General features: G+C 33.3%; 1 non-coding gene and 2 pseudogenes across 1 annotated transcript; 2 read left to right on the top strand and 1 right to left on the bottom strand.

Annotated features, from left to right (window-relative positions):
- Positions 1 to 8,293: 8,293 nt before the first annotated feature.
- Positions 8,294 to 10,363, top strand: LOC129287628 (BAHD acyltransferase DCR-like; annotated as a pseudogene).
- A 1,623-nt stretch (positions 10,364 to 11,986) lies between these two features.
- On the bottom strand, positions 11,987 to 24,334 carry LOC129288266 (sulfoquinovosyl transferase SQD2-like; annotated as a pseudogene).
- Positions 18,290 to 18,394, top strand: LOC129289719 (small nucleolar RNA R71). Its single transcript, XR_008588209.1, has one exon. It is a non-coding gene; the product is annotated as a small nucleolar RNA R71 (small nucleolar RNA).
- Positions 24,335 to 25,465: the final 1,131 nt, after the last annotated feature.

The following is a 25,465-nucleotide window of genomic DNA, read 5'->3' as shown; positions in this document are numbered from 1 at the left end:
CCCATGTTTAGTGCATTATACAATTAATTGTAATTTATGACAATATAAATATGATAAAGCAACTATAAGCATAAGTCCAAAGGGAGAATTCATCTCAAAAGATTAAGTTATTGAGTGAGAAAGTCTCTTAAACTTATAAACCTCACACCACTTGTGAATTTCTTCGACGTTAGACTCATGATAATACCACCTGTTAAGAGCCAACATTCATAGCTGTTTCACTCCATGGCATTCTACTTGGCTTTTTGCTGGTCAAAACCCTTCATGGATAGCACTTTTCGTGACAATAGACTCTCAAGGAAAGCATCAATATGATAAGTACAAGCTTAAAGGAAAGCCTATCCTAAAAGACTAGCCTATTAATAGAATAGTCCCTCACACTTATAAACTCCACACCACTTGTGAGGCTCTCTAATGTGGAATTCGTGACAATGGCACATCATCGAGATTTGATGCCCTTAGTGGCTCCACTCCAAGACACTTAACTCGGTCTCTTGCCGATCAAACCCTTCGTGGGTAGTCCTTTCTGTGACATCGGCCTTTCAACGAAAGCACCAATGTGATGAGCACAATATGTTATAAGTCACATATTGGGAAGCCACATTGGTGGAGTGTGATTATAAGTTAGTTGGGTACCCTTCCCTTATGAAGCGCCTTTTGGGGGTGAGTTTTACCTAAAAAGTTTATGGTCGTGACATTGATGCTCTCGTTGAAAGTTACTATTTGCAGAAAGGGCTGCCTATAAAGGGGTTGACTAGCTGGAGGCCGAGTGAAATATCATGGAGAGTGAGCTATCAGGGACGCCAGCTCTTGAGGGGTGGGTTATGTTATGAGTCCCACATCAGGAAGCCATATTGTTGTAGTGTAATTTATAAGTTAACTACGCATCCTCTCCCTACAAGGTACTTTTTGGAGGTGAATTCTACTCAGAGAGCTTGTGGTTGTGATAATAATAGAGTTAGAATGAAGTTTTATATCATAAAAGAAGAAGAAGAAGAAGTAAAAAGCATGAATATATAGTATGAAGTTAAATAATCAATTTGCAGAACAGACATTCTTGTCCTTTTGAGCGAACGAAAGACTCTGATTTGTTAAGAATTAATAGATATGGTTTTGCTAATAGACAATGAAAAGATTCGAAGTGCTTTTTGTTGTATAATGCGGCTAAAATATATTAAATAGCTAGTGCTTTTATTTAACAACAATATCACAATGACGCTAGAACTATCTAGTTTTATATATGCATGGCCCATCTCTCCTTTTTTTAAATTAAAGAATATTGTCAACGACGGTAAAACTCTTCCAGATGCATGAACACACAAATTCTTTAGAAGCACTACTCCCCACATATACCTGTGCGTGTGTGTGGGGGATTTTAGTTAATATTCAAGACCGTTTAACCAAATAAAAATTGAAACAATTGGTGCTACCTAGCTATCAGTGATGAAAAATATAGACAAAAAAACAAATAATTCAGTTACATGTTGGCATATGCTTTAATTTTTATTTCTCACCTAACAGATTTTAAACTTTGTATATACTTCCAGCAATATATATACTCTCTCCACTCTCTCCAATATAATTTATATTATAATACACCTTTAATTATTTTACTGAAATTAAGAAGATGTAGTTAAGTTATTAATGTAACATTGTTTGAAAGTATAATTAATTTTTAATTTTACCTATATTTAAATAAAAATATTTAAATTTAATTTATATTCTTTTTATATAATTAATGAATTTAAATAAGGATAATATTAAAAAAAATATAATTGATATTTCATAGAAGATCAACAAATTCTTTTAAAAGAAATACCCTATAATAGAGACCGAAACTAGAAGGAATAGTGTGTGCGTGAGAGAGAGAGAGAGAGAGCATTTTCGCGTCTATCGATCTTTTCGTGTTGTACATATCCGAGACTTTTATAATGAATTCACTAGATTTACCTTTGCCTTTCCAACTACTCTTATAAGTCATTTTTAAAAATATATTTTTGATGGAATTATTTTATTTTAAATTTAAAATTTAAATTATCCTTAAAAAGTAAAAAAATTAAAAAATAATATTATATAATTGACTTATTTTTTATTTTTTACTTGAGGATTATATTTAGTATTTCACTTACTTTTATTTATTATACTTTTATTATATTAATATTAATGAAATTAATAAAAATAAATTATAAATAGATTAAAAGAAGTATGGAAGATTGGGATGGTTAGTCCTCAAATAGATGTTGGTTTAGCATTTAATATACGTCATACATGCATGGATTATACAATTGCATTTACATACAATAGTCAATAGAGAAGTTATAAAGATGAGCATGTACGTACATGCCATCTCATATACATACCAACATCATCAATATTTGTTTAACATTTGATATGGCAATACCTGTTTTCTCGTATTTGAGGGCGTGCGAGCCAATCAGGTAAGGCTAGTTTTTTGTATGTATTATGTGTTGGAATTGAAATTAAAATTAAAATTATTGAGAATTAGGATCTCCTTAAAAGATTAAAAAAGTAAATCAAGTTGAAAAGACCAAAGGACCAAAGTTGAGAGACATTAGAAAGACCAAAGTCTGACACATGGTAAAGTTTTTGTGCGTCATTCTTCTCTGTTTTTTTTTTTTTTTGAGCAAAATTTTTGTGCGTGATGCAAGGTTCAAGATTCCTTGTTTCGGTGTGTGGGAAAGCAGACAAGGGATTCTGACATGGTTTTCAGTGCACAAATGGTTTTTTAGTTCAAATGATTAAAAAGGTCGTAGTTCAAGTGACATTCCTTCAAGTCTTAATTAGGCAAAGGGTCATAGGTTCAATGCTCCATGTGATTTGAAACAAGAAAATTACGTGCCTGTGCTGTGTTTGATGTGTGTGTTAAACCTTTTCTTGTGAAAAAAGTTTGATAAAAAAAATTAAAAAATTAAAATTTATTACTATATACAAAGGAATTTCCATAAAAAGTCAAAAATACCCATGCCAAATCATTTTATATTTTGAAAAAGAGGGGTAAATTAGCCTTTTGATGCTTCAAATTATTGTCAATTCTTCTTCTTCTTTTTCATTGTCAAAATTTTTTTTCATTTTTTTATAAATTTGACATTTTCTTTTTCACTCATTTTCATTCCATACAAAAAAATATTTATCCTTCCCACCAAATGGACCCCGAAAGAGTAATGTGGGCCTCACTTTTGGTTGTGTGAGTCTAATGTAAGTGAGACCCACCTCACCATTTTTGTCATTTTTTTTTTTACTTTTTTTAAATTGTTTCAAGCTTGAGTTTGGATATGTTAATCTCACATATGAGCACATGTGATCATAATTAAGATAATATTTTTTATACTTCAGTAGCAATTATGCATTTTGTAAAAATAATATTATTACTGTAATTATTTTTGGTACATATTATTGCTGTAATTAGTGTAAATATCTAAATATCATTCCGTCCATTTTGTTGTATTGCACAATTTGTCGAAGATATTAGGCACTGATCCCTTAATTCATTTCTCTTGGCTGCTCATCGAATCCTTTTTAATTAGGACTTGTACTCAACTCATAAACCTAATTATTAGAACAGATAAAATTAATTAGAAATTGAAAGACAAAAATGGAACGAAGGTGCTGCTCTCTGCACTTGAACGTATTCCTAAATCCTAATTAACAAATTATGTCACTGGCTTTCTTTTTCTTTTTCTTTATTTCCTTTTAAAAAAAATACTCATTTGATCTTATTTATAAGTCACTTTCAACATATTTTATTAATATCAAGAAAAATCTTAAAATTCATTAACTTTATCTCCATTAAACATACACACTTCAATAACATAATTTTTCTCCCCAACATTTAATAGAAGGTAAAAAAAAATTATGATAAAAATTTAATAACATGATTTATAAATATGACCAAAAAATTTATTTTTTCTCGGCTCTATAAATAGGACTAGAGAAAGTATAACAATAGTCTCTTTACTTTAATTGTATTTTCTAATTATATTTCCTTTACTTTGATCGGCATGCAACGCTTGTCCTTATAATTTTAAAAATACATATAAAAATTATGAGTTGGTACCGACAAAATTGTTAAATATCAAAGAGAGTAAGAGACATATTGTCATTTTTTTCCCTTCCTTTGCTTCTCTTCTTGTTTTATTTTGGCCAATGTCACAAGCTATGGAAACTTGACGGTGTAAAGATATTTTTGAGATAGAAACGAAACGACTTGTCGTTAGTGCGATGCGATTTTTTCAAGTGATGTTTGGTCTGCAATACAGGTGTGAAGAATCCAATTCATGAAGTGATATAGAGATTAATTAGCAGAGTAACGTTGGTGTTTGTCTTCTCTTTAATTTAATCATATTTTACAGCCACCACTTTCTATGCATTGCCACTTGTTCATATAATAGTCACGCTAGTTGTGCGTACTTGAATTCATAACCCCCATCCTCGTGATATTATTAATGGTGGCAAACGTGACTTAATTAAACAGCAACCTTTGATCAAAAAATTATCTTTTTTTGTCCTTTTTGTCAATATAATAACATAAACGTGCTTCTTTTTTGCTTTTCTAATTCAGTCACCCAAAAAGCAAAAAGCTTATCCTCGAAGTTCATATGCGGTGGTATGATATATGCGCTACATCCTAAGGCTATGTAAAAATCTTTTAATTCAGTATAATCTGATTCAATTCAAGACAAACTCACTCTTATTTGATCTAGATAAAGATTAGTTTTCTAAGATAAAAAAGATTAGACTTTTTTTTTGAGTTGGACTGTATAAGAAACTGAATATCTGGATCACTTAATCTCGTCCTATAAATTTAAGAAAAAACATACTTTTTGGTCCCTATACTTTTTTTCAGTATTTTTAGTCCTTATATTTTTATTTTTTGGTATTCTTGGTCTCTAAATGAACAAACTAAACAAAATGTAGGGATCTCAGATGAACTAAAACACCAAAAAAAAAAATATAGGGATTAAAATATAAAAAAAAGTACAGGATCTATAGTAAAACACAAGTAAAGTACAAGAATCAAAAGGTATGTTTTTTTTTTTAATATAATTATAATTAATTTATTAATTATTATTATACAATAAGTTAATTTGTAATAATAACTAGTATTTTTTGTTTTATATTATGAAGGCATGATATTGAGCAAAATTCTAGCATTGACCAATCTTAATATTCTCCTTTTATTAGTAAAATTTATTGTTAACTTGATATAATGAACTTTAGACATGTTAAAAGTTGTTTAATGTTGTTGAATGTTGTTTAATTTGAATAATTTATATTGTAATTGAAATACTTTTTGTTGTTAGAAATTATTGTGAATTTATAATTGTTATTATTGTGATAAATTTTATATGACTATAAGTAATTTTATTATGTTAATTGAGTTTATTATGTTAAAATGAATTGCTACTTCTCATAAATGAAAAGAAAAAAAAAGTGAGATGCTAACAAAATCAGGACTAATTTCATAGTCCTATTGGACTAGTCCGGTCTTATTTATTTTTAAGTTATACTAGGATCACACCAGGTTATGGGTTACTTAACTCAATCTTTTTTAAAAGGACCAAACTTTGAGTTAGACTAAAGTCTTGTTTAATCAATCGATTGTGCAGCCCTACTACATCCATAATTAACGGCAATGAATATATATATATATATATATAGAAATTTGCTTAACTAATAAAAGTATCCAATATATCTTTGTCGGATAATATTTTTTTTACTATATATATAATAAAAAGTTAACAAAGAGTTTCAAGCTATCTTATGTATTTTTTAAAATTTGGAAAAAAATAGTAATAATATTGAAAAAACCTAATTAATATCCCACCAAATATATTATATTAAAGATTAAGACCAGAGGGAGTATATTTCAAAATCACACGGGGGTTTAACATGAAGAAAGGTTGAGAAAATAGTGATTTTTTTAAATGATTTCTTCCGGACTTCTTTATAAAAATCAAATAACTATTTCACAAGCACAGAAAATACACTTCAGACTAATGAATATGTTCCAGGTTATTTTTTTGGAGTGTCCTTATTGATTATTTTACGTGTTTATTGTTATTTAATGATGTTAACTTAATTATGCTAACTTGATGAGGGTAAAAAGATTTTTTTTATGACATAAAAATAATTTTTTTTAAATATAAGAACAATGGATAGTTTTTTCCTCTTATATTTAAGGGTTAAAGTGTACATTTGTCCTTAAGCATCCTAAAGTAAGGAAAGAGTAATTTTGCCCACCAAGTATCTGAATCAATACAATGTAAACCTTTTTTAATTGAAACCTAACTCTGATTGTTTAATGGAAAGTTTTGACCCCGAGTTGCGCATGTGGCACGCAAGTGGAGGGACTTACGTGGTGCAGACGTGGACCAGATGCCACCTAGATGATCAAAGTTGAAAAAGTACCCTAAACCCACATTATTCCTAAACTTGGTAAATTAAAATCAGCATCTTAATTAGGCATTAAACATTTTATCAACTTCCAATAATATGTGAGTAAATTCAATCTGCCACTGCGCTTTAGCTGCTTAGCATTAGCATAACTGAACTGCAGCATAAAGAAAAGTAGTTATTAGTCAAGGCCAGACGACCAAAAAGGGCAATCGAAGTAGTTATTAGTCAATTTTGTAGTTTTAGTGTTTCAGTCCAGTTTTAACAAAGGGAAAAAAACTCAACTAATTTTTCATTCTATTTTTGTGTTTTCTAAATCTCCCTTGCCCAAGACAAAAGATTTGATTATTTTACATATTTAATTCAGAGAATGACAATAAAATTTTAAAATAATGAATTAATAATAGTTAAGTTCCCGATAATATTTTTTTTATAAATTAAATTATAAATATCAATTCAAACAATTATAAATAAAAATTTAAATTACAAACTAATTATTATATTTAAAATTTAAATATTATATTTGCAATTCGCAGCTGTTTGAATTGATATTTATAACTTATTTTTTACAAAAATTTGTTGATGAATTAATTGTTATTAATTTTCTCTTTTGAAACTTAATTATTATTTTTCTTATTTAATTTCACATTTACAAATAATAATACTCCCTCCATCCTAAATTATAAGACATTTTTAAGGAAGATTTAACATTTTAAAATATAAGACATTTTGATGAAAATAAGGTTTCATTAATGATACTCTTCCTATATTATCCTTCTCATATATTTTCTCTCTTTAATATTATTTTATTAATAGAGTATTAAATAAAGAATATTTTTGAAATTTTATATTTTTATCTTAAAAAATAAAGTTGTAAAGTGTATTTAATGAGTTTTATTGATACGTGAGATTTTATCTAAAAGTATTTTATAATTTAAGATGAAAAAAATATAATGTAATTAAGTGGGCAATGGATGATCACTGGAGAGAAAAAATTGTGTGTTATTAATGGTTACGGTCTCGGGGGAAAAAAACAAATTAATGATGAGTGACAATTTGAAACTACATTTTCCAAACTTTTTTTTTCTTGGCAAAAAAAAAAAAAAAAAACGAATTAGATCTCCCTGACGTACCTTTGCCAAATCCTTGTTAATTAGACAATCTTTGTTGGTATTTTAAAAACTTTTTAGATAAAACTATTTTAACATTCTTTTCATAAAAGATTAACCGGTTTTCAAATACTGCACAATACTAAATCACTTTAAAAATAAATGACCAAACCTGAAAGAATCCTCAAATAATAGGAGTTACGTTTGGTAAAAAAATACCAGTCATTTCCAATGCGATGGATTGAAGTTTAATTCTTATCATAAAGAATGCATATATTTACTATTCAATCATATGTCAAACGGGATTATATTTAATAAAAAGCTGCTCTGCGAGCAATAAAAAAACATAAATTAATCCCACTCCCAAAAAAAAAGTGAAGCGGAAGGAGGTCACGATAAGTCTGGAAGGGGGCAGAAGGTTGGGACTTGTTGCGGAGGAAAATAAAATGGCTTGAGTTTCACAGCTTCCTATAATCCTCCTTCCCAAAATCCAAGCTTACAAATTCTTATCAAAAATCCACACTCCTCCAAGTGTCCTCCACCCTTGCAACGTCACCCCAGGCTTTCCTTTTTTATCTTTTCCTCCCATTAACCTTAACACTCAAATAACAAATATTTAGTACCCTGTCAGTGACGACTCTACTCCGATACTTCCCCCTGTAATCGCACTTCTCACTCCATTCATCGCATCCTTCCCCATCATCCCCCCAAGCCTCCCTTCGTCTCTCTATATATATCCCCCTCACTCCCCCCTCCCTTCACTCACTCCCTTCCTTGCCTCTGTTTGTTCACTCTCATCTTCTTCTCCTTCTTCTCTGCTCTGCTCTGCAATCAATCATGCCTTCTTCTTCCACTACCATTTTCTCCAAATGCACCATCTTCCCCGATCAGAAATCCCCTCTCACCACTCTCAAGCTTTCCGTCTCCGACCTCCCCATGCTCTCCTGCCATTACATTCAGAAGGGTGTCCTCCTCCCCCTCCCGCCTTACTCCTTCGATGATCTCATCGTCTCCCTCAAACACTCCCTTTCCCTCGCTCTCTCCCATTTTCCCGCCCTTGCTGGCCGCCTCATCACCGATGATCTCGGCTATGTCCACATCCTCTGCAATGACGCCGGCGTCGATTTTGTTCAGGCCAGGGCTAAACATCTCCTTGTCAGCTCGATTTACTCCCCCGAACTTGTCGATGTTCCCAATTGCTTTAAGGAATTTTTCACCTACGACAACACCATCTCTTATTCCGGCCACCACAACCCCCTCGCCGCAGTCCAGGTCACCGAGCTCGCCGATGGGGTGTTCATAGGATGCACCGTCAATCACTCCGTCACGGACGGGACTTCCTTCTGGCACTTCTTCAATACCTTCGCTCAGATCTGCAAGGGCGCGAAGAAGATATCCAACTCGCCAGACTTCACCCGCGACACCGTTTTCAACTCCACCGCCGTGCTGAGAGTCCCCGCCGGTGGCCCCAGGGTCACCTTCGACGCCGACCAACCTCTCCGGGAGAGAGTTTTCCACTTCAGCAGGGACGCAATTCAGAAGCTGAAGCTCAGAGCTAACAGTGGCGGCCGTAACGGTTTCGCGAATTCCACGGAGGTAATGGGGAAGCAGGTTAACGACAGCTGGAAAACTGTTAACGGCGTTACTAACGGGAAGATAACGGCAGTTAACAACGACGTACCAGCCAGGACCGGAGAGATCTCGTCTTTCCAATCCTTATCTGCTCAGCTGTGGCGCTCCGTGACACGTGCGAGGAAGCTAGATCCGTCCAAAACGTCGACATTTCGCATGGCGGTGAACTGTCGCCACCGTCTGAGGCCGAAGATGGACGCCTACTACTTCGGCAACGCGATTCAGAGCATCCCGACCGTCGCCGAAGTCGGCGAGATTCTGTCTCGTGATCTGCGGTGGTGTGCTAATCTGCTCCACCAAAACGTCGTTGCGCACGACGACGCTATGGTGCGCGCGGCATAGAGGATTGGGAGAACGCCCCGAGGTTGTTTCCGCTGGGGAACTTCGACGGCGCATCAATCACGATGGGTAGCTCTCCGCGTTTTCCGATGTACGACAACGATTTCGGATGGGGCCGACCGCTGGCGGTCAGAAGCGGGAAGGCCAACAAATTTGACGGGAAGATCTCGGCGTTTCCGGGAAGAGAAGGAAACGGGAGTGTTGATCTGGAAGTCGTTTTGGCCCCGGAGACCATGGCTGGACTGGAAAACGACACGGAGTTTATGCAGTACGTATCGCCGATCGTGTGAGTTCGTCGCGAAGTGGCAGCTTAAAGGACAGGGATGTCGATGAAAGCCGGAAACGACGGGACGGAGCGTGTGGCCACAAAACGACACAGGGTTACGTTCTTGAGTGTTGGTCAACGGTCGTGTGGTGGGTTCAAAGTTGTGTGATGGCAGTGTTTCGCTAGTAATTTTCTGAAAAAAATGGGCAATGCAGCTTTCACTTCCCAGGTGACGCATATCGAATAACATAACAAAAAAAAAGTAAAAAAAAAAAGGAGAAGAAAAGGTTAGGGAGAAGCAGGACTGAGGATGTTTGGTGGTTGTCCTATTAATTTATTGAGGTGAGCGATGGAATGGTTCTATTAACATATGAGTTAAGCATGTAGTTTGGGTTTTAAAGTAAAGTTTGTGGGAAGATAATGATAGTGTGTGCGGGACGGCGAGAGTTTGAGGATAAGACTATGGATGACTGATGTCAAAGGAGATTAAATGGTAGCTTATGAAATAGACTGTGCTCCGGGGAGCCCTGAATTTAACTTAGCATGTGTCGTGGCCTTCTCTATTTTTAATTAAGAAAAAGATAAGAGTGAGTTTTTGATTCAATGGATTTTAATTTGCTCCCTAGTTATGTTGATATGGACAAGAGGGTCCCACATAAATAGCTCCTACTTTATCCCTGCCCCCCCCCCAAAAAGAAAATAAAAAAAAAAGCTCCCACTTTACCGGGGAAAATTTATATCTAAATTACAAGTTTTGCATGTTTTGCTACTAACATTTTACTTAAAGACTTGAAACAGCACAAGAATTCAACGGTAATAATTGTAAGATTATTTTATAATCATCATAAGATCATGTTTTAAGAATAGAAATAGGGAGTGTTCTTATCAAAATCAAAATAATAGAGCGAGGTATACTTAAGTAGGCGAGGGAAGTAAGGGAAGTATGGATTTTATGGGGGGGCTTCAAATCATGAAAATGAAAGGATATATATATATATATATATATATAAAGGGGAAGGACAACTAAATTTTAAAGGAATTAATTTATTCATTCGAAGTCTCAAACAATTTCAGAATGTCATGTGAGGTAAGTTTTTTAGTCATTAAATAAAATTTTTATATAATGAAAAAAGTCTAAAACACCCTTGGTAATTTAAATTTTTCAACTTTACAACTTTATTATGATTAATTTGTAACTTATTTTCTTAAGAAACACAATTTGTAAGTTTAGTTTTTAATTTTACAATTTTAAAATGATAATTTTGTAACTTGCTTTTTAAATTTTGAGAACACATATATAAATGTTTAAAGTTAAAAATAACAAGTTATTATCAATAGTAGTTAAATCTCCCATACAACATGACAAACGAATCTCTTCTAAGAGAAGTGCCCGCAATTAATTTATTCTCTTGAGATTTTGCTGCCATTCTCCCTATATAAATTGTAATGAATAAAATAGAAGGGAGAGAAGGGATGAAGAGATTGAGAGATACTGAAAGGGATGCGCACATGAAAGAAAGAAGGGTGGGCAACAAACGACTGAATGAATAAATCAAAATGAAAAAGACAGAAAACAAGCAAATGCAGTTAAGTAGCCTTTTGCATGGTCCAACCTCTCAATTTGAGAGAAATCAGGTGAGTCCCAATCTCCACATTGCTTTTTTTTTAAAAAAAAAAATGCTTGTAATGATAACAAATCAAATCCAAAGATCCAAGGGAAAAGCTACAAGATATGGAAGTTGAAAGGTTGGCTTGGAGCTATGGGCTTTTAATTAGTTGTCCATCCGATAATGCAAATCCAATATTTCGGGAAACCTTGTACCTTCCTACTTCTACCCACTTTATTTTCCATCTCTAGTGCTCATGGATATTTTTTTGCATTCACGCAATTTTAATAAAATGAAAACATCAAACCACTTGCACCATAATTTTATACGTAACGTTATTATTTCAAGCAACTATTTCTCTTCAAGTAGTTCCCACTAGATTCACTCGACACTCGACATCACGTTTTGTTTTCAGTCCAATAGCCATGGCATGACATAAAAGCAAAAGACTCCATAATTTTCATTCCATTATAAATACACTAAATGAGATGCAACACCACAATCGATCACACATTCATCCATCTTGCACCATACAATACAAGGCTTCTTTGAAGTCACCACAAAGCTCGCTGCAAACCAGCCTGAACTTGAAAAATGTTACTTGCATGTCGCTTCACCTTTTACTTGCACTTAATGGCTTTCAGTCTTGGAGATAGAAAGATACGTTTTGTCAGCCATCGTAAAGGTCTTAGTAGCTAAGCTCTTTTCTTACGCCAAAACCATATGTCAGCATTGTAATTCTCGTTCTAAATATTTCAAGTGGCTGCCCTCCAATCTTACTTCTCCATTTCTTCTCGTGTAGCTTTCCCCATGGTTTTCCTGACACTACTGTCGAATAGCACCAAAATTAATAAAAACTAGATTTTGCAGTAAAGTGCAACCTAGGTCGTCTCCCTAAAAGTCAATAGAGTAACTATTTAAATTATGATTATGAAAAGGTAAATAATGGGGGGTTTTTTTATGATGAAATTAAAAACTAAATTATAAATAAATAAATAGAGGAAATTCAATTAAGAAAATTACCGACAACAAGCAGCGCAATCAATCACAACCCAATCACCTAAATTTAACCTTCCTCGTCTACAAAATAAATTAATTTTATTCTACTTTATTATTCTGGTTTCATTATAATATTTCTCAAATTATCATTCAAGAATTAAACAAGAAGTTAAGTTATAGATTAATTGAAATCTCCTTTAACCCACAACCTAACAATTGTTTTATAGCCACACCAAAAACAAAGCATGGATAATCACCCAAGCCAAGCCAAATTACTCTTACAATGCTATATCAATCGATTATAGCAATTAAAACCTCAGATAAAATTTATAACTCAAAAATTATGCAATAAAGCTACTCTAATCAGTAATAGTAATTAAAGCATAAAATTTAGAGGTAGAGAGAAGAAGAGAAAATTGGAATAAAGCTAAAATAAAATCTTTCCTGAATATTAAAGACTCTGATTAAAATTTAGGATCATGGTTTGTGATTGATCACACCAAAAAAAAATTAGCTCTCCATAGAATTAAAAATCAAACAACATGAAATGAAAAATTGAGAAGCCATCACCCAAGAAATTGGAAGAAGGAAAGACGAATGGCGATCGCTGCTCTGTTTCCCTTCTTTCGTTTTTTTTTCCCAGATCGTCTTCCTCTCCGTCCCCCATCTATTATATATATATATGAAAAGTGGACCCTAATTAAAAATTACACTAAATAATCCAAAATAAATTCAAATAAAATTTTAAAGATTTGATTCTTGATTTGATCTCCAAGCATGCCCATATTCTTCTTATCCAAAATATTCTTCATCAATATCTTTCAAATTGAATCTAGAAAATCTGCACAAATAAAATAAAATTAAATAGCACCTGTGCAAAAATATTAAAGATATTATTTATATTTTAAAATCAAAGATTTAGTTAGTTAAAATTCCAAAACTGAATATTAGCTAATAAAATCAAATAATATCTAATTAAACTCAATTAGCCTTAAATAAATAATTAAAAGTCTAAATTAAAAGAATAAAAATATATAAAATTATCATTTATCAATTCCCCCACACTTAGACTTTTGCACTCCTGGGCAAAACTTAAATCTCAAATTTCAAGAAAAGAACTGTGGAAGCAACAAAGAATAAGAAATAATTATAGCTCTTCAACATTTTAACACTTTAATCAATATCTCTTATATTGAGAATAACAAGTATCATGGCAATTTCATTTGGTAAGAATAAATTAAGCAATAGCCCCTCACAAAGGTCAAGTGTTTAACTCTCAACTCTCAAATGTATATAGGTAAGTGTTTCACTCAAGTTCCCCTATTAAAACCTCACTACCATAGGCTTGTTTATCATCTAGGTCTCCACTATTTATGTCATATGCAATGTAAGAATCAATAGGACTTTAGTTTAGGTTGTAATGGGGCTTAGGTAAAGGTATGATATAGGAAAATGAAGGTTAATAAACTTTAGGATAATGAAAAGTATATTTGAAACGAAATATATAGAATGAAAGAAACAAAATAAATTGATTTGGGTTTATTTTTCTCTTTTATTTTGTTTTCCTTTCCTTTGCTTCATGCACCTTTTTTTTTGTTGTGTTATGACTTTTATGCTCTTTCTTTTCTTTTCTTTTCTTTTCTCCTTTCTTTCTTTGCTTTTTTTTTCTTTTTTTTTTTCAAAATAACCCAAATCTCTCTTCAAGCATATTCTTTCATTCCAACAAATATTATAATACACTTTTCATCACCTAAAGTGGGGTGAGAAGAATGAAAGGAAAATATTTTTATAGGTTATGTTTTCAATTGGCTAAAATTTTAAAGAAAAGGTTTAGGCTCAAAGGGGCTAACAAGGGATAAATTGCATGGGATGGCTATTTGGCTAAGTAGGCTAAAAGAATGCCTAAATCATCTTCATGCAAAGCATATGCAATTATAGTCTCAACTAAGAATCAAGACAAGTTCTAGAGTGGGAGTAGTGATAGCAGAATACACACAAAAAGAGAATAATATTAGGCTCAAATCTTTACAAGCTAAAGGCTATCACATTAATTCATTGAAACCAAACTCATGCCACTTAACTTAAATTCTAAACATAAGATCAATTACTTATCATGCTCAAATGCATTCAAACTAAAATTGTCTTAAATTTGCAACTTCGCACAAATTATTTTTTTTTATTTTTTTATTTTGAAAACAAGAACACAAAAATAAAAAAAAATGAAAACAAGAAAAAAAATTAGAAACAGCAAAAAAACCTCCCCCCATACTTAAAATCTACAATGTCCTCAATGTAGAACATAGTTCGAAAGATGTATAGGAAAATGTAAATTAAAAGTGAAGAGAAATGATACAACCTGATCGATTAAGTGTTATCTTGGAGGGAAGACTCCTCCACAATGTGTGTCTCAAATCCATCATAAAAATGCTTTAACCGATGCCCGTTAACTTTAAACTTTGCTCCAGTAGATTCTGCCATAATCTCTACTCCACCATAAGAAAACACTTTAGTAACTATAAAAGGACCTTCCCATCTAGAACGAAGTTTTCCTGGCATAAGTTTCAATCTGGCATTATAGAGTAACACTTTTTGTCCCACCTTGAACTCTTTTCTAACTATCAGCTTATCATGTATTAACTTGGTCTTTTCCTTGTAGATTCTTGAATTTTCATATGCTTCCAAGCGAAATTCTTCAAGCTCTTGCAATTGATATTTTCTTTGGGCTCCTGCTTTAGTTAAATCCATATTGCACTGCTTTACTGCCCAATAAGCTTTATGCTCAATCTCCACAGGTAAGTGACAAGCTTTCCCAAAAACAAGCCGATAAGGAGACATTCCGATTGGAGTCTTGTAGGCAGTTCTGTATGCCCACAATGCATCATCAAGTCTCTTACTCCAGTCTTTCCTATTAGGTTGCACTGTTTTTTCAAGAATCTGCTTTATCTCTCGATTCGAGACTTCAGCTTGCCCATTAGTTTGGGGGTGATAAGGGGTAGCCATCTTATGCACGACCCCATACTTACCCAATAAACTCTGCATGCTCCGATTACGAAAATGGGTGCCTTGGTCACTGATAATGGCCTTTGGAATACCAAACCTGCAAAAGATATGTGATCTAACAAAATCTACAACAGCAATAGAGTCATCAGTTCTGGTGGCTTTAGCTTCCACCCACTTAGAAACATAATCCACAGCTAGTAAAATGTAAGCAAATCCAAATGAAACAGGAAAAGGTCCCATGAAATCAATACCCCATACATCAAATATTTCACAGAAAAGTAAAGGTTGTTGAGGCATCTCATTTCTACGGGAGATATTTCCTGTATGCTGACATCTAGCACAATGTTTACAAAATGTATATGCATCACGAAATAGAGTAGGCCAGTACAATCCAGAATCAAGAACCTTTCTAGCAGTGCGTTGTGGACCAAAGTGTCCTCCACAAGCAAGTGTGTGACAAAAATGCAATATGGATTCAAACTCAATGTCAGGAATACATCTCCTAATAATCTGGTCACTACATATGCGCCAAAGGTATGGATCATCCCATATGTAATATCTAGCTTCCCTCTTGAACTTATCTAATTGATGTTTCTTTAAATGCACAGGCAATGCAGAGGCAGCTAAGTAATTAACTAAGTCAGCATACCAAGGAGTAACATCATGCATAGCATATAAGCATTCATCAGGAAAATTATCATCAATAGGAATAGAAGGAACCATAGGAGATTCAATGCGACTCAAATGGTCTGCGACAAAATTCTCAGCTCCACTCTTATCCTTTATCTCTAAGTTAAACTCCTGTAGCAAGAGCATCCATCTGACTAATCGTGGCTTTGCATTTGACTTCCTTAAGAGATACTTTAATGCTGCATGATCAGAAAACACAACAACTTTTGCATTCAAAAGATATGATCTAAACTTATCTAATGCAAAAACAATAGCTAAAAGCTCCTTTTCAGTGGTAGTATAATTGGCTTGGGCTGCATCTAAAGTTCTGGAAGCATAAGCTATGACATGTGATTTCTTATCAACTTTTTGTGAAAGTACTGCGCCAAGAGCATAATTAGAAGCATCACATAATAATTCAAAAGGTAAATCCCAATTTGGCGGTTGAATGATTGGTGGAGTGGTCAATCTCTTCTTTAACTCATCAAATGCTTGCTCACAAGCTTTATCAAATTTGAAATCCACATCTTTCTGCAGCAATCTTGAGAGTGGTAAGGCTATCTTGCTAAAATCCTGTATAAACCTCCTGTAAAATCCTGCATGTCCAAGGAAAGAACGGACCTCTCTAACACTAGTAGGATAAGGTAAAGAAGTAATCACATCTACCTTAGCCTTATCAACTTCTATCCCCCTCTCAGAAACAACATGACCCAATACAATACCTTGTCTAACCATGAAATGACACTTTTCAAAGTTTAATACAAGATTTTTCTCAATACATCGCTCAAGTACTTTATCTAAATTTACTAGACACTCATCAAATGAATCTCCATATACAGTAAAATCATCCATAAAAATCTCTATGCAATAGTCTAGCAAATCTGCAAAAATACTCATCATGCATCTCTGGAATGTGGCTGGGGCATTGCATAATCCAAATGGCATCCTCCTATAAGCAAATGTGCCAAATGGACATGTGAATGTTGTCTTCTCTTGGTCCTCTGGAGCTATGCAAATCTGAAAATAACCTGAAAAACCATCTAGAAAACAGTAGTGAGATTTGCCTGCTAATTTCTCTAGCATTTGATCAATAAAAGGTAAAGGGAAGTGATCCTTCTTGGTTGCATCATTTAGCTTCCTGTAGTCGATGCACATCCTCCAGCTATTTTGCACTCTCATAGGAATCAACTCGTTCTTTTCATTCTTTACAACTGTGATCCCGCTCTTCTTTGGCACTACCTGTACTGGACTCACCCACTGGCTATCAGAAATAGGGTAAATGATACCTGCAGAAAGAAGTTTTGTTACCTCCTTTTTGACCACATCAATGATAAGTGGGTTAAGCCTCCTTTGAGGTTGCCTACATGGCTTTGCACCGTCTTCCATTAAGATCCTATGCATGCATATATCTGGACTGATGCCTGGAATGTCAGCTAGTGTCCATCCTATAGCTTTCTTGTGCTTTCTCAGTACCTCTAACAATTTTACCTCTTGGCAAGGATCAGAATCCTTTGCTATAATAATCGGTAATTTCTTACCTTCATCTAAGAATGCATATTTCAAATGTTCTGGTAGATCTTTCAATTCAAGTATAGGTGGCTGCTGAATAGAGGGAACTAGCTTGTCGATAGTTAGCTCATCAACTCCACAAACCTGCATTCCATCAAAAGAAGCAGCAGTATCTTGTTCTAGAATACTAGAATTATCATTATTAATAGAATTACATGACATAGAGTTGATAGCAAAGTCTATAGTTCTTTCAGAGTCAGAAGCAATCATATCAGAGTCACTAGAAGTTTCAATGCCAATATCATGCATGGATTTGAATAACTCAACAATATCATCAGAACCAGAACAGTCAGAAGAATCTTCATAAATAATAGAGTCAGAACAATGTGTATTGCTATCTAAATCAACAATCTCAAGAGAACTAGAAACCATCTCATTGTAAAGCTCATCATATGTATCATCAATTAACATATCAAGCATGCTCACATTAATAACAGAATGATCCTCTATAGGATGTTTCATAGCCTCTAAAAGATTAAATTGAACAACACGTCCTGCAAATTCCATGGAAAGAGTACTATCTTTAACATTAATGATAGTATTAGCTATCTTAAGAAATGGCCTACCCAAAATCAGTGGTGGTGGCCCATGACTATCATTTTTACCCATATCCAAAATATAAAAATCAGCAGGAAAGACTAAATCTTTTACCTTAACTAGAATGTCTTCAAGCATACCATTAGGTCATTTGATGGTGAGGGCAGCTGGCACATAATTTCTTAAATCTCTCCCAATATTCATGAAATGTCTCCCCAGTCATCTGACGAATCCCACAAATATCCTTTTTAATTGCAGCTGTGCGAGAGGCAGGGAAGAATTTTTCTAAGAATAACTGTGTCATTTGATCCCAAGATGTAATGGCACCTGGTTGCAAGTAATACAACCAATCTTTTGCCACTCCATCCAATGAAAAAGGAAAAGCCCTCAATTTGATTTGCTCTTCTGAAACTCCTTGAGGCTTCATGGTGGAGCACACAATATGAAATTCCTTCAAGTGCCTATTCGGGTCCTCTCCTGCAAGACCATGAAATTTAGGTAGCAAATGTACTAAACCAGATTTCAATTCAAAACTAGCATTTGCATCTAAATTAGGATATTGAATGCATAAATTTTGATAGTGTGCCTTAGGAGCAGCCAATTCTTTAATTGTTCTATTACCATTATTATTTTCAGCCATATTTTCCAACTTAACTGTAGAGTCTAAGTCAGATTTAGAATCACTAATAATGCTATCAATCAATTCAGACAAAATTTCAGAGATCACACTATCCCTAATTTTATGGTGCTTTTGATTTTTATGGTTAGTACGACAAGTTCTCTCAATCTCAGAGTTCAAATCAATTAATTTATCTTGTAAAGATCTTGTCATGCACTAATAAACTGGAAAAACAATGAAAAACACCTAAAACAAGTAAAGACAAAAAATAATAATAAATCTTGAAAAAAATAAAAAATACTAGAGAAAAAAAATAAAAAAAATAAAAATAATGAGAAAGAAAAAAAAACTAATAACCAAACTCAAAAAGTTAACACCTTTGACTCCCCGGCAACGGCGCCAAAATTTTGACACTACTGTCGAATAGCACCAAAATTAATAAAAACTAGATTTTGCAGTAAAGTGCAACCTAGGTTGTCTCCCTAAGAGTTAATAGAGTAACTATTTAAATTATGATTATGAAAAGGTAAATAATGGGGGGGTTTTTTTATGATGAAATTAAAAACTAAATTATAAATAAATAAATAGAGGAAATTCAATTAAGAAAATTACCGACAACAAGCAGCGCAATCAATCACAACCCAATCACCTAAATTTAACCTTCCTCGTCTACAAAATAAATTAATTTTATTCAACTTTATTATTCTGGTTTCATTATAATATTTCTCAAATTATCATTCAAGAATTAAACAAGAAGTTAAGTTATAGATTAATTGAAATCTCCTTTAACCCACAACCTAACAATTGTTTTATAGCCACACCAAAAACAAAGCATGGATAATCACCCAAGCCAAGCCAAATTACTCTTACAATGCTATATCAATCGATTATAGCAATTAAAACCTCAGATAAAATTTACAACTCAAAAATTATGCAATAAAGCTACTCTAATCAGTAATAGTAATTAAAGCATAAAATTTAGAGGTAGAGAGAAGAAGAGAAAATTGGAATAAAGCTAAAATAAAATCTTTCCTGAATATTAAAGACTCTGATTAAAATTTAGGATCATGGTTTGTGATTGATCACACCAAAAAAAAATTAGCTCTCCATAGAATTAAAAATCAAACAACATGAAATGAAAAATTGAGAAGCCATCACCCAAGAAATTGGAAGAAGGAAAGACGAATGGCGATCGCTGCTCTGTTTCCCTTCTTTCGTTTTTTTTTTCCCAGATCGTCTTCCTCTCCGTCCCCCATCTATTATATATATATATATGAAAAGTGGACCCTAATTAAAAATTACACTAAATAATCCAAAATAAATTCAAATAAAATTTTAAAGATTTGATTCTTGATTTGATCTCCAAGCATGCCCATATTCTTCTTATCCAAAATATTCTTCATCAATATCTTTCAAATTGAATCTAGAAAATCTGCACAAATAAAATAAAATTAAATAGCACCTGTGCAAAAATATTAAAGATATTATTTATATTTTAAAATCAAAGATTTAGTTAGTTAAAATTCCAAAACTGAATATTAGCTAATAAAATCAAATAATATCTAATTAAACTCAATTAGCCTTAAATAAATAATTAAAAGTCTAAATTAAAAGAATAAAAATATATAAAATTATCATTTATCATTCCCTCAGCTCCTTATCGTGCAACAGTGACTTTAATTTGCTCAACCAGTCTTCAAGATCACCAGGAGTATAGAGATAGCCAATTTTACCCGCTTGGTCTATAGGGATTATGTTTGGGATCCCTCTAGCACGCGTTCCCACTAGAGGAACGCTAAAAGACATTGACTCCAGGACCACAACCCTGAGTGTCTCTAACTCTGAAGGCATCACAAAGACATCTCCACTTGCATATGCCTAGGATAATTCATCCCCTCCTAACATACCTGTGAATACTACAGCCATGTCTTTAAACATTTTCTCCAGCTCCTCCTTACTAGTTGGGAAGTAAATTTATTTGGTAAAAGGTGCTATATCCCTTTTTTTAAATGAGAAAATTTTTTATGGTAAAAGTAGTTGTAACGTGATTACAGAGACTAGAGATAATGGTATACTAATAGTGACGAGTTACATTAATTACTTGCACGGACCATCTCCGATGAATGCTATTCTTGCTTTAGGAAGTCTATCAATGACCTTGCCAAATCAAGTGTTTTAAATGTTAGACAATATATAGATATTCAGACCATGATGCTTGAAACATCTTGCTTGTTAAATGGGGAAGTTACAAAGTTTGTTGCTAAGTGATAACCATAACGCCTATGCAGCTTGATATTCTAATTTTCAAGATGGGCAATAGATTTCAAGAAAAGTGATAAGCCAAATGAAGGACTCTACCTTTTGAGAAAGTCCAAACTCTTATCAACTCCAAGTCTTCCAACATGTATTATCAACGGCTTCTCAGGCTCACCATTGCTATTTGACACAACTTAAGGTAATAAGATGAAATCCTATCATGTCAAAGTGATATATATGACAAGAAATGTGAGAAGATTCCTACCTAAGTCTTAGTCTCATTTCATCTGACTAAAATTGAGGATGGAAACTTTTAGAGTCAACACCCTTGCTCTAAAGATGAATTCTATTAGCTAGACATTGAGCAGTAGAAACAAGAGTGTTAACTTTGATGTTACAACTGACAATAATGAAGAGACAACTACTTAAGAATGGGATATTTATGTTCACCTACTGTTGCTTTAGCTTCTTTAAGATCTTTACCAATAGCAGCTAATGGAACCAATGTTAGATTTTCCATCCCATGAAGAAATTCTATACAAAACATGAAAAGTTCATATCATGTTCACAAAAATTGAGTCTTAATCCTATTAAGTTTGAAAGAAAGGACACATACTTACGATCATCTACATAGGCTTCACCAGCCAACTAAAGGTGTATCTAGGAATATACCTAAAGATAATATTGGATAAGCTATTATAGCTCCGATCAAAAGTGAGAAGCTATATGTGTAAAGGTAGAAAAATTTGAACATAGATACTACTTGCACAGGTACATAGGTATGATAAGACAGGGCAAGAGGCACCCACAAAAGTTTCGCTATGATAAGGGCACCAAAAACCTGAAATATCGCCAGGGTCAAATTCTTTCTACAGTATCCTCAAAGTAGAATGAATGTGCAAAGTGGATCTTTTACATTCATACATTCAGAGGGGCAAGAGAGAGTGATTCAAAAGAATGTGAATCTATATCGCCTTACATTTCACCTTTCCACCCAATCTCTCTCTTTCTTTTTATTTATTTAAGAATACACTACATGTATATTCATTTTTGTAAATGTAATGTGCCTAAATAGATAAGAGAGGATACATGAGTTGTTGACCAACCATTATGCTATGTGATGATGAGTGAATTATATCCGACTTAAATCTAGCAACCTTTAAAATTATTCTTGGACTAAATGTCAAGGAGAGGGGAACTTTCTGATACCATAGACAAGGAAAACTATGTATTGAAATTGCTGAAAAAAGAAGCGTCAGTGATTAAAACTATACTTACACACACAATTCAACAAGGAGGATCAATAATCAAAAGAAAATCACAAGAAATGCCACATTATTTTTGCTAAAAAGAAACACAACTTAAGATTCAAGAACAACAATTTTAAAATATAAGAAACAATAGATAAAGAAAAAAGTGAGAGTGAGGTAAGCATCAAGAAAAAAATAATTAACTTAACCTTAGTGATCCAATTATTTTGCTCTATAAAATTCCTAGGGCACTCCTTCATGTGTAGTCATGATAATGATCTACAACAGTCACAAATAAAGCCAATGTTAATGTTAAGACATGTATGTAGAAATTGTGTATTAATTTCATATATTATAAACTGGGCACTTTTAACTAGCTATCTAGCAACTTCAGCGAGAGAATCCTGATACAATAATGAACTTCACATCAATCAAGTTTAGTTTTAACATTAGGGCACTAACAGTTCAAGATATTCAATAAGAAGCACAAGATGGCAGTTTGAATAATTAATAAAACAGGGAAATCAACTTAGTAAAACCATTTTCTCGAACAAAATGATAATGCTGGCGCTATCTATTCTAGCTTTGCTCTAAATAATTGAGGATATCAAATAAAAGCAACACACATAGATAAAAAAAAACACGTGCACATATAGAAGAAATATAGGGATAAGGGAAAAAATACCTCATCCCCCATTTCATGTAGGTATTTGATAAAATTTTGAAATCGATTCTTATATCCTGAGACATATATGCAAAATGGATATTGCTTTAAATAAATATTTTTGTTCGAATGAAGACATAAATTCCTTCCCCAAACTTAATAGTACATGTCTCTTATCACACCAAGGATTATGAAATAACCCTTTATTCTAATAAGCTTAAAACAAGTAAAAACCAAAAAACACTCTTTAAATGGGGTTGAAAATACTATTGTTGAGTAATAAAGTTGGATTACAAGGGAAATAATGATTCAAGCTAACCTCACCCACATACCGAACTGAATGTAGTTACAAGGTAAGGATTAGTACATAATACACATCACAGAGTAACAACCTAGAACATAAGTCACTTACAAAGAAAAAATGATGAAGAAAAATGGTCTTCCTCTACCCTAACACATTGGATTTTCAAGAGGCTAGAACTCTCCTAACACACTTTACTCACCTAAAGATTGAACTCCCTCTCAGCTCAATTGGATAACTTTAAACTCAAAAGGTTACAATATCAATTCTTTTTCATTATGGCTAGGACCCATATTATAATCTTTTGACCTAGTGGTTGTGCCCTCACCTATCATTTTCTCTCATAGACTCAGCAATTCAATAATTATTATATTATTAAAGAATAATGGCAAGTGTAGTGGCTAGTGCAACCTCATATAGACTACAGTGCGAGCAACAACTAAAACTAAAAATATTAATTGTTCGTCAACATTAACTAGAAAGAATTCAAGATAAGCTAGTTCAAGCCAAGAATTTACACCGTATTCACAATTAAGGAATAAATGATTACATTGATGAAGCAATGCCAGCTTAATTCCAACATAAAGGAAGAATTTCACTATAGTGAATGCACTTAAAGAGGAGTATAAAGACCACATCCGCCATATCTTAAGATTCTTAATTTCAATACGGGCAGATAACATGAACATTAAACTTCAAGAAAATATATAAGCTGAGTATAATATTAATAGTGGGAAGCAGTATAAAAGTCTGAGGCTTTTGATGCTAGAACTCATGCTCTCTCAGTCAATTCATCGAACACCATAAAGTAAATGTTGAATAAGAGCAACAAGTGCCATTCAATTCGATGCCATCTGAAAGAAAGGAAGATAAACGTAAAGAGATTTCATATATCCCACAATCAGCTAAAATGGACACTTGAAACTTATTTACAATGCAAAAAATGAAGAAGGCAGAAGCTATTAGTCATAATACTCTCGCAAAAGGAGAAGGTTCAACAAAGAGAGCAATTCGACGAGGCCTCAAATTGTTCTTAGAATCTAGTAAAGTTGGAGGATTCCTTTTTTCTTCTTTGTCATGGAGATTAATATCCGCAATGGTCATATTGCTAAATTCAAGAACAAAACTTTTTCTACTATTCACTCTCTTTAACCCTTGCAAAGGGTAAAATCTTCAAGAAAAACTAATGGGTATTGCTCTTACATACTGAAATTGATAAAACCTAGCACAAGGTAAAGAGTGTAAGGAAGAAGATAAAGAAGACGGGAATGAGGATAAAAGGCAATGAGGAGAAACAAAGGGATTTATGGAAGTTGAGCTCATGATGGTTAAAGATGCGGAGAGTATAATATAAAGGTGCTTGCCTTCAGCTTCATGTTATAGTTTATGATCAAAATCAACAGTAAAAGAGACTTTGAATGAAGGAATCTAAGAATCTAACATAAGAGGAAGGGAGTCTCAGTAATGGATATTCTCTCACATGGTGGGACAATGAGGAATCAAAAGGGAACGAGGGAGAGTATATAATATTTCATTGGGTCCTTGTCTTTTCCTACTCGTTCGGGTTATCTTTAAAATTTAGATCACAATGCTTATCTTTTTGAGCTACTTGTGGACATTTTGTTTCTAGGGCATTTTATCTCACGTCTTGATACCAAACTCAAACTCTTTAGGGCTCCACTTTTGGCTTTAAAGCCATGATTTTTTGAGTTCTGTAGCTTTCTAATTTTATTAGAAATAGAAACTTGTTTAAGAAAAGGGTCATTGATATATTTTAAATGGAGAATTATACCCCACAAGAATAAATTAATTATTATAAGGTTCATTAATAATTAAACTGAAACCATTAATAACACAATCAAACCTTAGTTTAATGATCAATAAATTTTGTAGTGATTAATTGTTTTAGATAAGATTTTAATATAATTCTTTCTATTTTAAATGTTCAATCATTAGACTTGGACAATCTTGCCCTACTGTTATTTTAGAACTGACAGCCATTCCTTTAAGCATGTTGGGGCCCACTGAGCCTTCTCTTCCCCCCTCCTTCTCTCTGTCTTTCTCTCTTCACAATAGTATTGACATGGACTAAATAGAATTGCTATAGTCAGAAAGCATGTGGCCAACTACACCGATTGTGGAGAGGTGGATGGAGAGATATGAGAAGGAAGAGGATGAATAATTGGTGGGATTTGATCTAATTCGATGATTCTCCCTTCTCTAATGCACCTTTTT

Source organism: Prosopis cineraria, unplaced genomic scaffold, assembly GCF_029017545.1.
Source record: "Prosopis cineraria cultivar Desert tree isolate PC_DT_omini unplaced genomic scaffold, ASM2901754v1 PC12, whole genome shotgun sequence".
Taxonomy (NCBI): Eukaryota; Viridiplantae; Streptophyta; class Magnoliopsida; order Fabales; family Fabaceae; genus Prosopis; species Prosopis cineraria.
The sequence above is the reverse complement of the archived record's forward strand: the minus strand, read 5'-3'. Positions and strand labels throughout refer to the sequence as shown.